This window comes from Dendrobates tinctorius, unplaced genomic scaffold (assembly GCF_039654945.1).
Source record: "Dendrobates tinctorius isolate UK_male_01 unplaced genomic scaffold, ASM3965494v1 ptg000102l, whole genome shotgun sequence".
In the NCBI taxonomy this organism is placed as follows: domain Eukaryota; kingdom Metazoa; phylum Chordata; class Amphibia; order Anura; family Dendrobatidae; genus Dendrobates; species Dendrobates tinctorius.
In genome coordinates, this window is record NW_027361770.1 from 15,420,829 (window position 1) to 15,437,044 (window position 16,216).

Sequence of the window (16,216 nt, forward strand, 5' to 3'; positions counted from 1 at the left end):
AGTGATGTGAAGCAGAATTGTCATTATGGGAGAATGATAGACAGATATGGCCAATCAGAGGACCATAAAACATTCACACTCCTTATCTATGAACTGTTCTAATATTTATGGCCACAAATGTATATCACTTTGTAGACAGTTGTGGTAACTGAGGCCTATTATTCTTATCATTTCTATTGTGTTATCGTCCTTCTGTAAAGCTGGAAATAACACAATTTATTACCGTGCCAACACAGACCACCCTCTGACATAGACTGCAGGGGGAGCCCAGTATCACACAGGATAGGATTAGATACACGGCTCAGCAGTCAGTATCACACAGGATAGGATTAGATACACAGCTCAGCAGTCAGTATCACACAGGATAGGATTAGATACACAGCTCAGCAGTCAGTATCACACAGGATAGGAATAGATACACGGCTCAGCAGACAGTATTACACAGGATAGGATTAGATACGCAGCTCAGCACACAGTATCACACAGAATAGTATTAGATACACGGCTCAGCAGTCAGTATCACACAGGATAGGATTAGATATACAGCTCAGCAGTCAGTATCACACAGGATAGGATTAGATGCACGGTTTTTATGTGCAATATAATCATTATAATTTGTTATAACTAACCACAGTTGGTTACTATGCCCAGGCAACACCGGGCTCTTCAGCTAGTTCTAAATATTTTTCTGCTACATAGTAACATAGTTATTAAGGTTGAAGGGAGACTTTAAGTCCATATAGTTCAACCCATATCCTGTCCTAACTTGCCCTAACATGTTGATCCAGAGGAAGGCAAAAAAAACCCCATGTGGCAAACAGTAAGCTTCACATTGGGGAAAAAAATTCCTTCCCGACTCCACATACGGCAATCAGACTAGCTCCCTGGATCAACGCAATATTAAGGAAACTAGTGTATATACCCTGTAATATTATACGTTTCAAGAAAGGCATCCAGTCCCTTCTTAAATTTTAGTAGGGAATCACTCATTACAACATCATATGGCAGAGAGTTCCATAGTCTCACTGCTCTTACAGTAAAGAATCCGCATCTGTGAGTATGCTTAAACCTTCTTTCCTCCAGACGTAGAGGATGCCCCCTTGTCCCCGTCACAGGACTACGAGTAAAAAGATCATTAGAAAGGTCTTTGTACTGTCACCGCATATATTTATACATTGTAATAAGATCACCCCTAAGCCTTCGATTCTCCAAACTAAATAACCCCAAGTGTACTAGTGTATCATACGTAGATTTATGTTTATTATTTACCCTCCTTGTTGACCCTTTCTCCTTTTTCTACCATATACAGTGCCTTGTGAAAGTATTCGGTCCCCTGGAACTTTTTAACCTTTTCCCACATATCATGCTTCAAATATAAAGATACCAAATGTAAATTTTTGGTGAAGAATCAACAAGTGGAACACAATTGTAAAGTTGAACTAAATTTATTGGTTATTTTAAATTTTTGTGGAAAGTCAAAAACGGAAAGGTGGGGTGTGCAATATTATTCGGCCCCTTTACTTTCAGTGCAGCAAACTCACTCCAGAAGTTCATTGTGGCTCTCTGAATGATCCAATGTTGTCCTACATGACTAATGATGATAAATATAATTCACCTGTGTGTAATCAAGTCTCGGTATAAATGCACCTGCTCTTTGATACTCTCAGTGTTCTGTTTGAAGCACAGAGAGCATCATGAAGACCAAGGAACACAACAGGCAGGTCCGTGATACGGTTGTGGAGAAGTTTAAAGCTGGATTTGGATACAAAATGATTTACAAAACTTTAAACATTCCAAGTAGCACTGTGCAAGCGATCATATTGAAATGGATTGAGTATCATACTGTTAGAGTCGGCGGAACGCACCAGATATAAATAATAGGAGGTGCGTTCTCTGCCCGGGGTCCACCGTGCGGTAGATGGTAAGACTGCTGCTGGACAATGGCAGATGCACCAAAAGGTAAAGTACTGCGCTCGGGTTAACGTCACCCGAACGCTAAGAGCGGCTTTGTTAAGACACAGAGTCGCCTTGCAATAAAGAATGTAAGGACGCTGGCCCTGTTAGCCTCACAGGATGACCAGCGAGTGGCGTTGCAGCCGCAACCGCCAATGGACGCTGCTACTGCAGCGCGGCAGTAACTATAGCCGCTGCACGGCAGCATCGGAAGACCGGACACCGTCGGACGCTAGTGTGCAGTGCAGGAGGCACAGTGGTGTGTAGCTTGCCACAATCTGGCGCTGACTAACCAGCACTCTGTCACCATTCGTATTATCAGAGGGAAGGGGTTTCTTAATAAGTCAGTCACCAGTCCATGCATCCATGAACCATACACACACCGCATAATATGCTACACTAGCGCATGGCCGAGACGCCATGCGGGCTTTTTATAGCCATGCGCTTCCGGGACCTTCCAGTACCCTGGAAGGAACCAATCAGATCCGACGCAGGACCTGAGCATGTGACCTCTGCTCTCCAGTTAGAGATCAAGTTGCGGGCATGCCCAGTAGCACGGCACGAGGACTTAGCCTCTGGAACGGTTCCCTGCTGAACAGTTTGCGCTACCATTGCTGCACCAGAGGTGGCAGCAACATCCAGGCTCACAGAACAAGTCTGAGCAGCACGCCTGGCTCGCCGTGATTGCTGAGCAGGGCCCTGAGCGGTCGGAGCGAAATGGGAGATCGCTGAATGTACGGCTCTGGATTCCTGCTGTGCAGAGCCAGAAATCTGATGCCTAACATTACCCCCCCTCCTAGGGCCCCTCCCCCTCTGTGCCTCACTGGGATCAGGAGCGGTGCGTGGATGTTTTCCATCGGCTTCCAGGTTCGAGCCTCAGGCCCATGACCCTTCCAATCCACTAAATAAATTTTTTGCCACGGACAAACCTGCGCCCTACGATCGCATTAACCTCAAACTTGTCCAACGATAAGTCTGACGACCGGGCCGATGACTCTGAAAACCGAGCCATGTGAACTGGTTTGAGGAGGGACACATGAAACACATCCTAAATGGCTAAATGTGGAGGAAGGGCCAGGTGATAGACCACCGAGCTAATTCGCTTGAGGACCTTGAATGGTCCAATGTAATGCAGCGCGAACTTGGGGGACTTGACCCGCAGTTTGATATTTCGGGTGGAGAGCCACACCATGTCGCCAGGGGAGAAGCTTGGAGCGGGTCGCCGATGCTTGTCGGCGGACGCCCTCATCCTTTCCTTAGAAGCACGGATAGCATCCTGAGTGCGATCCCAAATGTCCCGGACCTCCACTGCCCAGTCTGTCACCCTGGAGTCAGTGGAGGACACTGGCATCGGGACAGGGACGCGTGGATGTTGGCCGTAGTTTAGGAGAAAGGGCGTCTGACCAGCGGAATCAGCCACCGCATTGTTTAGGGCAAATTCGGCCCATGGTAGCAAGGATCCCCAGTCATCCTTCCTGGCAGAGACAAAATGCCGTATGTAGGTGACCGAGGTCTGATTGGCTCTCTCGACCAAGCCATTTGTCTCGGGATGGTAAGCGGAGGACAAATTTAGCTCAATGCTGAGTAAGCTGCCGAGCTCTCTCCCAAACCGAGACGCAAACTGGGGCCCTCGGTCACTCACGATTTTGTCCGGCATGCCATGCAAACGGAATACGTGCTTAATGAACAAAGTGGCAAGACCACGAGCGGAAGGCAAGCGTGCGAGTGGCACCAGATGCACCATTTTGGAAAAATGGTCGGTGACCACCCAGATGACCGTACTGCCACCAGACTTGGGCAGGCCAACTATGAAATCCATACCAACCATCTCCCATGGTCTATCCACCACTGGCAAGGGATATAACAGCCCCAACGGCCTCTGTCTAGAGGGTCTGTTCTGAGCACACGAGACGCATGCTTGCACATATTCCCTGACATCTCGAGCCATATGCGGCCACCAATATGACCTTGCCAGGAGTTCGGTGATCCGTTTATTACCAAAATGACCACCCACCCTGGAGGCGTGTGCCCAGGCGAGGACCTCCGGCCGTAGCTGAGGAGGCACCAAGGTCTTACCCGGTGGCACTGACTCAAGTGAAACTGGAGCCACGGTCGTAAAACTCTCCGGCGGGAGATTAAGCCGAGGCTCAGCCTCTCCCTCTTCCGCAGAAACCACCGAGGGTGAAAGAGCATCCGCACGGACGTTCTTCTCTCCGGAGAGAAAATGCAGGGAGAAGCGGAAGCGGGAAAAGCGACCACCTAGCCTGACGGGAGTTCAGGCGCTGGGCCGTCTGCAAATAGACCAGATTTTTGTGATCCGTGTATACCTGGAAGGGAAACCGAGCCCCCTCCAGGAGATGTCTCCACTCAGAAAAGGCCAACTTCATGGCCAGCAGCTCTCTGTCACCGATGGAGTAATTCTTCTCTGCCGGTGAGAAGGTCTTTGAGAAGAAGAAGCATGGATGCTTCTGACCTTGAGCATCCTTCTGGAAGAGGACTGCTCCTGCACCGACGGAAGAGGCATCTACCTCCAGTATAAATGGCTTATTCACATCGGGACGATGTAGGATGGGAGCGCCAGCAAAGTGGGATTTAATAGACAAGAAGGCCTTGGAGACCTGTTCAGACCAAGCATTAGGATTAGCTCCTTTCTTGGTGAGAGCAACCCAGGGAGCCACCAATGTGGAGAAGTGCGGTATAAACTGGCGGTAATAATTTACGAACCCTAAGAAGCGCTGCACCGCTGTGAGTGAATGGGGTTCCTGCCAGTCCATCACCGCTTATAGTTTGGCCAGATCCATAGCCAATCGCTGGGCCGAGATGATGTAGCCCAGGAACGGCAAGGACTCCTGCTCAAACTGACATTTCTCCAGCTTGGCGTATAGAGAGTTCGCCCGTAGACGGTCGAAGACCCTGCATACGTCTCCCCGGTGAGTGGTCAAATCTGGCGAGAAGATGAGTATGTCATCCAGATAGACCACTAACGAAGTAGAGCACATGTCGAGGAAGATGTCATTGACGAAATCTTGGAAGACAGCTGGCGCATTACACAGGCCGACGAGCATGACCAGATATTCATAGTGGCCATCCCTGGTATTAAAGGCTGTCTTCCACTCGTCTCCCTCGCGAATGCCGATCAGGTTGTATGCCCCCCGTAGATCTAGTTTCGTAAAGATCCGGGCCCCTCGCAACCTGTCAAACAGTTCAGAGATCAGCGGAAGAGGGTATTTGTTCTTTACTGTTATGGCATTGAGACCTCTGTATTCAATGCAGGGACGTAACTCTCCGCTTTTCTTCTGAACGAAAAAGAACCCTGCACCAGCCGGCAACACCGACTTCCTGATAAAACTTCTAGCCAGGTTCTCCCGGATATATTGTGACATAGCTTCTGTTTCGGGGAGTGATAGGGGATACACACAACCCCTAGGAGGTTCTGTGCCTGGCATGAGGTCTATCGGGCAATCATATGGGCGGTGTGGCGGGAGCGTCTCCGCAGATGTTTTGGAGAAGACGTCCGCGTACTGATGGTAGGATTTAGGAACCGCGGAGAGATCTACAGGCACTTCAGTGGAAGCCACCTGAAGACTGCCCTTCAGACACCTTCCTTCACAATACTTGCTCCAAGCCAGTATTTTCCCTGATGCCCACTCGATATGAGGAGAGTGGCAACGGAGCCAGGGAAGACCAAGTAGCACCTGGTCAATACCATCAGGCAAAATGAGCAGGGACAAGATCTCTCGATGGGAGGGAGAGATAGAAAGCCCAAGTGGAACTGTCTGATGGGTTACCTGAGTGGGCAAATGCGCCCCATTAACCACCATGATGGTCAGTGGTTGAGGCAGCAACACCTGTGGGATAGCGTGTTTCTGGGCGAAGGTTGAGGACATAAAATTCCCTTCGGCCCCGGAATCCACGATAACCTCTGCCTCCCAGGTGAAGGGACCACTGTCTAAGGTACCCCGGAATACCGATTTGGGTGAGAAGGGTTTCATGTTGGACTGACCACTTCCTATGACCACAGGACGTAGGCGTTTTTTCGCCCGCAAAGGACACGTGCTAGCCGAGTGACCAAATTGTCGGCACTGATAGCAGCGTACATAGCTTTGCACCGGTGGTGGCTTGGAGTCGGTGCGAGACACCTCCATAGGTTCAGAGGGTACGAGCTCCTGTGCAGGATAACGCAGCGGCTCGGTGAAAGTGGGAGCCAAATTAACCCTTTGTCTGGATTGTGCACGTTCCAGCCCGCGCTCCATTAACCGGAGGTCAATGCGGGTGGAAACTGCAATCAATTCCTCCAGACTTGTGGGAACTTCTCTAGTAGCTAGAGCATCTCTTACATGCCCAGCCAACCCTCTCCAAAACACCGGGACTAATACTTTGTCCGGCCACTCTAATTCGGAAGCCAGTGTCCGGAACCGGACGGCATAATGGCTGACCGAGAGTGACCCCTGTGTTAGGGACAGAAGTTGAAGAGAGGTGTCGTGTGTGATCTGTGGTCCCAAAAAGACCTGCTTCAGGGCCGCGAGGAACTGAGCAGCACCCTGAACCACAGGATCATCACGTTCCCACAACGGTGTAGCCCACTGTAATGCCTGGCCAGACAAGAGTGATGCAATAAAGCCCACCTTAGCCCGCTCTGTAGGAAACCATGCAGCCAGTAACTCGAGCTGAACTGAGCACTGGCTCACGAATCCCCTACAGGTGGCGCTATCACCCGAAAACTTGTCGGGAAGCGGGAGGCGAGTGACTGTCGGCGTGGGCAAAAGTGCGGGCACACGTGTAACAGCCTCAGCAACTGTCTGAGCAGCAGCTAGCGCAGTATTCGCAGCTGAGTTGGCGCTCTCAACAGCCGCCAACCTGCTCTCCAGCTGCTGAATATAGCGCTGCAACTGTTGCACGTCTGCCATTACCAGCCAGACCCTGGCGCTAGTGTAATGTTAGGGTTGGTGGAACGCACCAGATATAAATAATATGAGGTGCGTTCGCCGCCCGGGGTCCACCGTGCGGTAGATGGTAAGACCGCTGCTGGACAATGGCAGATGCACCAAAAGGTAAAGTACTACGCTCGCGTTAACGTCACCCGAACGCTAAGAGCGGCTCCGTTAAGACACAGAGTCGCCTTACAATAAAGAATGTAAGGACGCTGGCCCTGTTAGCCTCACAGGATGACCAGCAAGTGGCGTTGCAGCCGCAACCGCCAATGGACGCTGCTACTGCAGCGCGGCATTAACTATAGCTGCTGCACGACGGCGCCAGAAGACCGGACACCGTCGGACGCTAGTGTGCAGTGCAGGAGGCACAGTGGTGTATAGCTTGCCACAATCTGGTGCTGACTAACCAACACTCTGTCACCATTCGTATTATCAGAGGCAAGGGGTTTCTTAATAAGTCAGTCACCAGTCCATGCATCCATCACTATACACACACAGCATAATATGCTACACTAGCGCATGGCCGAGCCAACATGCAGGCTTTTTATAGCCATGCACTTCCGGGACCTTCCAGTACCCTGGAAGGAACCAATCAGATCCGACGCAGGACCTGAGCACGTGACCTCTGCTCTCCAGTTAGAGATCAAGTTGCGGGCATGCCCAGTAGCACGGCACGAGGACTTAGCCTCTGGAACGGTTCCCTGCTGAACAGGTTGCGCTACCATTGCTGCACCAGAGGTGGCAGCAACATGCAGGCTCACAGAACAAGTCTGAGCAGCACGCCTGGCTCGCCGTGATTGCTGAGCAGGGCCCTGAGCGGTTGGAGCGGAATAGGAGACCGCTGAATGTACGGCTCTGGATTCCTACTGTGCAGAGCCAGAAATCCGACGCCTAACACATACCATTGCAAATCTACCAAGACCTGGCCGTCCTTCTAAACTTTCATCTCAAACAAGGAGAAGACTGATCATAGATGCAGCCAAGAGGCCCATGATCACTCTGGATGAACTGCAGAGATCTACAGCTGAGGTTGGACAGTCTGTCCATAGGACATCAATCATACACTGCACAAATTTGGCCTTTATAGTAGAGTGGCAAGAAGAAAGCCATTTCTCAAAGATATCCATAAAAAGTGTCATTTAAAGTTTGCAACAAGCCACCTGGGAGACACACCAAACGTGTGGAAGAAGGTGCTCTGGTCAGATGAAACCAAAATTGAACTTTTTGGCAACAATGCCAAACAATATGTTTGGCGTAAAGGCAACACTGCTTATCACCCTGAACACACCATCCCCACTGTCAAACATGGTGGTGGCAGCATCATGGTTTGGGCCTGCTTTTCTTCAGCAGGAACAGGGAAGATGGTTAAAATTGATGGGAATATGGATGGAGCCAAATACAGGACCATTCTTGAAGAAAACCTGTTTGAGTCTGCAAAAGACCTGAGACTGGGACGGAGACTTGTCTTTCAACAAGACAATGATCCCAAACATAAAGCAAAATCTACAATGGAATGGTTCACAAATAAACGTATCCAGGTGTTAGAATGGCCAAGTCAAAGTTCAGACCTGAATCCAATCAAGAATCTGTAGAAAGAGCTAAAAACTGCTGTTCACAAACGATATCCATCAAACCTTGACCTTAGGATTCGATGCTATAAAGTAACAGTGCTAAGCAGTAATAAATGCCCAGATAATGGGAGCAAAGTTACTGCACAAACACAGGACCACAACTCATCTAGCCAAGAGCATATCATTCCATACTACAAATCTCACGTCGCTGCATTGTGTGTAGGCAGTGGACTCCATGGTCATCATTACTATAGGTTGGTAGTGGCCTTGTGATTTACTAACATGACCTCTTCTCTGGCTGTATTTTCTGTATATGTGCTGGATGCTTTCATCGCCTGTGCAAAATATTCTGTTTGTATCTGGCATCTGTAACGCTCATCACTTAGCACCTACACAGAACAGGTGCAGCAAAAAAGGAAGGACAAACGTAGATGCACATTTACATATGCCGAGTATGCACATTCACACTTATGTAAGCATGTAGTGCCTAACACATTCTGACCTCTAATTAGAGCTGTGACAGTCAAAGCTTTGGCGAGACGATTGAGGCAGCAGTTTCCAGCACTTGTGTCCCACCTAGCAATAAGCTAGCAATTTGGAACTTCCCTTGTCCCTGGAAATTTATATCATTGGGTTGTGTTAAGCATTCAGCAGATGGCACTTTTTTAATTGTTACAGAATGTTAGCCCCTTAAAGAAGTTGTCCGCTCAAATCCGATAAGTCTGCAGTCACTCTGTGTGACTGAAGATTTATGAATCCCCCCAGCACATGTACTGTGCGTTGTGGGGATATATGAGTTATGTATGGAGCGAGGCCGCACACTCTAGTCAGTCACACCCACTGGCCGACCGTGTCAGTCAGTAGACGGGGCTTGGCCTCGACTCTAAACAAATGTATGAAACGATACCACCTCCACTGGCCGGGGGTATGTATAACTCAATCATACCCTCTGGTCCCACACAGAGTGACTGCAGACTTCTCGGTTTTGACTGGACAACCCATTTAACCTCTTCCCCCGAATCCTGTTTTCACCCTCCTGACCAGGCCAATTTTTTCAATTCTGATCACTGTCACGTTATGAAGTAATAACTCTGGAACACTTCAACAAATCCCAGTGATTCTGAGATTTTTTTGTGACATGTTGTACTTCATGATAGTGGTAGAATTTAGGTTGATATTTTTTGTGTTTATTTGTCAAAATATCTGAATTTTAGCAAAAATTTTGAAAGTTTTGCAATTTTCAAATATTTCCCACATGTCTAATTTACATCTGCATCATTTTTTAAACATAATTTTTTTTTTGTTAGGACGTTAGAAGGGTTAAAAGATTATCAGCAATTTCTCATTTTTCCAAGAAAATTTACAAAACTGTATTTTTTAGGGACAACATCATGTTTGAAGTGACTTTGAGGGGCCTGTATTACAGAAATATCCACAAGTGACACTATTTTAAAATCTGCACCTCTCAAAGTGCTCAAAAACACATTCAAAAATGTATTAACCCTTTAGGTGCTTCATAGGAATTAAAGCAATGTGGAAGGAAAAAATGAATATTTCAATTTTTCACACAAAAATGTTCTTTTAACCCTTAATTGTTAATTTTCAGAAGTATAACAGGAGAAAATGGACCATACAATTTGTTCAGTTTCTCAGGAGTACGCCGGTACTCCATATGTGGTGGAAAACTACTGTTTGAGTGCACGACAGGGCTCGGAGGAGAAAGAGCACCATTGGACTTTTGGAAAGCAAAATTGGCTGGAATATATAACGGATGCCATGTTGCGTTTGCAGAGCCCCTTATGTGCCTAAACAGTGGATAAACCCACATTTGATTCCATTTAGGACACTACAACCCTCAAGGAATTTATCTAGATGTGTGGTGAACAACTTGAACCCTCAGATGCTTCACAGAATTTTATAACATTGAGATATAAAAATAAAAAAAATACATTTTTTCACAAAAATGTTGCTTTAGTCCCAAATTTTTAATTTTCACAAAGGTAACAGGAGAAAATAGACCATACAATTTGTTGTGCAATTTCAATGAGTACATTGATACTCCATATGTGGTGGAAAACTCTTGTTTGGACGCATGGCAAGGCTTGGAAGGGAAGGAGTGCCAATTGAAGTTTGGAGCTCAATTTTGGCTGGAATAGATTGCGGATGCCTTGTCACATTTGAAGAGACCCTGACATGCCAAAACTGCACGAAACTCCCACAAGTGACCCCATTTTGGAAACTAAACCACTTGAGGAATTCATCTAGGGATGTAGTGAGCATTATTATCTTTCAAACGATTCACAGAATTGCATAACATTGGGCTTAGTCAATGGAAAATTACCATTTTTTCCCACTAAAATGTTGCTTTGGCCCCAAGTTTTTAATTTTCAAAAGGCATAGTAGGCAAAAACCAACTATATAATTTGTTACTCAAGTTTGCCTGAGCACGCCATTACCCCATATTTGGTTGAAAAATTCATTTGAGGTAAAGTGCAAAGCTCAGAAGAGGAGTGCCATGTTGACCTTCAGATTTTGCTGGAATGGTTTGAGGGTGCCATAGCACATTGTTAGAGACCCTGAGGTCCCATAACATCGGAATTTCACATAAGTGACCCCATTTTAGAAACTACACCCCTCATTGTAGGGGTCCAGTGAGAATGTTGACACCACAGGTGGCTCACAGAAGTTTTTACATTTTCACTTGGGGAAATGGGTTAAAATGGCACTAAAATTTGTTACACAATTTCTTGTGAACGTGGCAAAGTCTATGTACAGTACTGCTTAGCTCTCATTGCTACAGAAGTGCCAAACATGTAGATGCTATATGTGGTTTAGGCACACTGTGGGTCTCAGAAGAGAGGGGTGCATTAGGATTTGAGATTGCAGAATTTGCTGTATTTCATTCGGGGGGGTGAGGAGCCATAGCGCTTTTCCAGAGCCTTTGTCAAGACTTCAACCCAGTAAGACACAGCAGATAATAAGAGTGATAGATAAAATATCAAATATTATAAAATAAGATATAAAAGATAGTAATACCCTTTATCAAAAAAGTATATCTGCATGAAGTTTGAATGGCAGATCATTCGGTGATCAAGCAAAACAGTGCAAAAATCCGTAAGTATGGAAGAATCTCTATATAAATAAATTATATCTATAAAATTGGGACATAAAACATAGTTTTAAATAAAAACCTTTATTAATGATAGGTAGTACATAGCACCGTACATATTAAAAACACACCAACATAATAAATAAAAGAATACATAGATATATAAAAATCAAAAATAGGCCCAAAACAAGTCTAATCTGTATCTCACATATATGCCCCAGTAGGTACAAATTATACAAAGGGAATAGACAAGATTATATATCTCAATAAGTTATCAGGGTGAAAAGCCCATAAAAAAAAATATAGCGTTTATATTATATACCAATGGGCAACCTTAATACAAAAAATGTGCCTAATAAATACTCACAAATAAAATAATTAGGATCACAAAATGTGAGAACAACAATAAACATATGTGTTAAAGTGCAACAAGAATAAAGTGCAAATGTGCAAAAGGGTAGTAAACAAGGAACAGCCTGCTCACTATAAAAAGTGTCAAGGAATAAGGTGCAGGGAACAACCCACTAATACAAGTGAACAACAGCTGCTTCACAATAATATAATGTCAACTATTGCAATACAGTCCTGAGTGCAAAGCATACAGTCAGGCTACCTTAGTGTGGCACAATAGTGTGAATAATATAATGCATCTGTATAAGGGTGCGTTGCTCACAGGATTCCCTGGAGGTGTGTGGGTCTTTAGACTGCGGTGCATAATTACCCTGTGAGCACTGTTTCCCTGGTAAAGACCATAAAGACTAACACTAATTAAAAGATTCCATATCTTTGGAACCTTATAGTGGATTTAAAAAAAAAAACTCAGGAGAGCAGTGGGAATAAAATATGAGAAAAAAACTGTTCAATTTTGACCTGGTGACAAGTCCTCTTTAAGGATGTGCCCATTTTAGGCTTCTAGGACAAATTATTTGTTTTTTGTTTTTTCATTGTCACATTCCAGGAGCCATAATATTTTTTATTTTTTCGCCAGCATGGCTGTGTGAGGGCTTGTTTATTTTTAAGGATGAGTTGTCTGTTTTATATCAGTGGTAGGATTTTGGTGTACAGGTAGCAAAAACTACAGATTCCTCTTAATGTCAATAATTTGGAAACAAGGCAAACGTAGAGCAATGTCATATTGGTTACACATGGTATATTCCTATTAAGTGGAAAAGTATTTAAAAAACAGGTATGGAAAAAGGCGATATATAGAGCACACAAACACCAGTCTCAGGAGGATGTGAAAATCAGAGACAAAGGCATTTTCTGTGTCTAGTAGATAGGTTAAAAAATTGAGCTGCTAGAAGTTGCTAATTTCTCTTTGCTGAATCTTTAACCTTAAGGCTGTGTGTGCACATGTTCGCATTAAAAATGCATACATTAAGAATCCCATTATTAGAATGAATTCCACAATTTTTGTGTACATGATGCGTTTTTTTCCACAAAAAAAATGCATTACGGAAAAAAACACAGCATGTTCATTAATTTTGTGGAAAAATCCGCATTTTCAACTATATTCAATGAGTCCGTAAAAAAAGCGACAAAAACGACAGAAAAAATTTGAAAAATAAAAATGCGGATTTCCTGGGAAGGAGTCAGGTTTTGCTCAGGAAAACTCTGCTTACGTGTGCACATAGCCTAAGGGGTTGTGTTATGAATGGGTCACCGAGGAGGATAGCAGGCCCAGGCTAAGCCACAGAAAACCAGAGAGGTTGGTAACTAAGCGGATTGCAGACCCCTGATCCTATCCACACAACTAGCAGTAGCCGTGGAGCGTACCTATGATGATTCTAGACGCCTCGGCACAGCTGGAGAGCTAACTAAGCCTAAAGCAAGAAAGGTGAAATCTAAACTAAAAACAAACAAAAGCCAGCTCACCAAATGTAGACCGCAGACCTCGGAGCTCCGTCTGGACTGACGTGTGATCAATAGGAAAAAGCAATAAGTTCCAGCTGCGTGTAAAAAAATTTCTTCTTTATTTCAACATTAAAATTATGTCATCTTCATAGTATGCCATACACACGGACACGGCAACGCGTTTCGATCTGTAAGATCTTTGTCAGAGCCATAGAGATACACTGATCTCAGCTGCATATATACTGCATTTGATCCAATGACATGCACAAAAACAATCACATGACAATTAACTCATTAAAATTACATAGCAATGTACAAAATAAATTAAAATACATGTTGCAAAAGAAAAATATTTATCTTTTCAACAATAATGAAGCATTAGGTCATTTCGTTTATTTAAACCATTCGGGGATCGGACATCTAGGTGATAAATCCAAAAAGCCTCTCTTGTTAACAGGCGTCGCTTTGAATCTCCGCCGCGGAAAGGAATTTTAACCTGTTCTATTCCTTGCACTTTAAAACTCGAGATGTTTCTAGCATGGTGCCTAATGAAATGCTGCGACACAGCTGATATATTACGATTCATGTTATTCGTATTTTCAATATCATGTAGATGTTCCCTAATGCGCATCTTCATTTTTCTAGATGTACACCCTATATATGATAATTTGCAAATGGTGCAATCTATCTTGTATATTACATTAGTTGAATTACAATTAATATATTGTTTTATGGTATATTGCACTTTATTTGCCGCATCAGAAAATTTTTTTGTAACATTTGCATATCTACATGTTTTGCATTTTGTAGCTCCACATCTGAAAAAACCATTACAGGTTAACCAGGTTTTATTAGTTGTATTTTTAAGAGAAAATAAATTAGGTGATAATTTGTCTCCCAATGTAGGAGCTCTTCTCGATACTATATTAATACCTGGCTTTAATATATCTGCCAATTTACTATCTTCATATAAAATGGGCAAATATCTATTAATGATTCCCTTGATTTGTGGAAATTGGCGACTGAACTGAAAACAAATATACGGTTTCTTTCCAATAACTGTCTCATTTGCGTTGCCACCAGAAAAAATCATTTCATTACGTTTTTTATTTTTTACTATTTGTTGTGCTCGATTCAAAGACCAATCTGGATACATGCGATTTTTTAATTTTTTCTTTACATGTTCCAGTTCACTATCTAGATTGCTCTCTTCACTACAATTACGTTTAACCCTTGTGAGTTCTCCTACTGGTATTGCTTTAAGGGTATGTTTATTGTGACTGCTGGTTGCATGTAAAATAGTATTCCCACTATAGGGTTTATGATGTGTTTTCGTAGAGATTATTTCCCCCTCAACACCAAATAAATCCAAATCCAAAAAAGATATATGTTCCATATTATGTTCATGGGTAAATTTAATATTATATTGGTTAGAATTTACATATGACATAAAGGCAGGTATGGCAGATACATCTCCATCCCAAATTAATAGGGTATCATCGATATATCTGCCATACCATGCCACCTGTCCATAAAAAGGATTGGAATCTGAGAAAATGAATTCATATTCCCAAAACGACATAACCAGATTTGCAAGGGACGGTGAAAATTTTGCTCCCATGGCTACTCCCTTCAACTGTAAATAATAACACTGGTTGAAGGAGAAAAAATTATGTGACATCAAAAATATTACTACTTGCAAGATATAATTGATTAAATCCATAGAGTAGTTACTAAACCTTTTTAAATGAAATTGCAAAGCTCTTATTGCTAAATCATGAGGGATACATGTATATAATGATACTACATCGCAACTCAGCCATGAATATGATGACAACCACATCTTATTAGAGAACATTTGTAACACCTGTTTAGAATCTCTAATATAGCCAGGCATCCTCTGTACAAGGGGTTGCAACAATGTGTCGACCCATTGTGACAAATGCTCATGTGCTGAACCGATGCCTGAGACAATCGGTCGCATAGGAGGAATGCCGCAGCCTTTGTGTATTTTGGGTACTCCATATATGATTGGAAGCACCGTTTTTTTCACTTGCAGATATTCTGCCTGTTTTTTAGTAATAACTCCTATCTCCAAACCTTCCATGATAATTTGATTAGTTTTATCCCTAAATTGTTCTAAAGGGTTATAATCCAGTTTCCTGTATGTCAATTCATCTGACAATAACTCAATCATTTTATCATAATAATCTCTAGAATCTAGAACCACAACTACCCCACCTTTATCTGACATTTTAAACGTAATTGTAGTGAAGAGAGCAATCTAGATAGTGAACTGGAACATGTAAAGAAAAAATTAAAAAATCGCATGTATCCAGATTGGTCTTTGAATCGAGCACAACAAATAGTAAAAAATAAAAAACGTAATGAAATGATTTTTTCTGGTGGCAACGCAAATGAGACAGTTATTGGAAAGAAACCGTATATTTGTTTTCAGTTCAGTCGCCAATTTCCACAAATCAAGGGAATCATTAATAGATATTTGCCCATTTTATATGAAGATAGTAAATTGGCAGATATATTAAAGCCAGGTATTAATATAGTATCGAGAAGAGCTCCTACATTGGGAGACAAATTATCACCTAATTTATTTTCTCTTAAAAATACAACTAATAAAACCTGGTTAACCTGTAATGGTTTTTTCAGATGTGGAGCTACAAAATGCAAAACATGTAGATATGCAAATGTTACAAAAAAAATTTCTGATGCGGCAAATAAAGTGCAATATACCATAAAACAATATATTAATTGTAATTCAACTAATGTAATATACAAGA

General features: G+C 43.5%; 1 protein-coding gene across 1 annotated transcript in view; it reads left to right on the plus strand.

Moving 5' to 3' along the window:
- FRRS1L (ferric chelate reductase 1 like) overlaps positions 1 to 16,216 on the plus strand; it is an 84,696-nt gene that overhangs the window by 55,569 nt on the left and 12,911 nt on the right. The gene's annotated exons all lie outside the window — the stretch shown is intronic.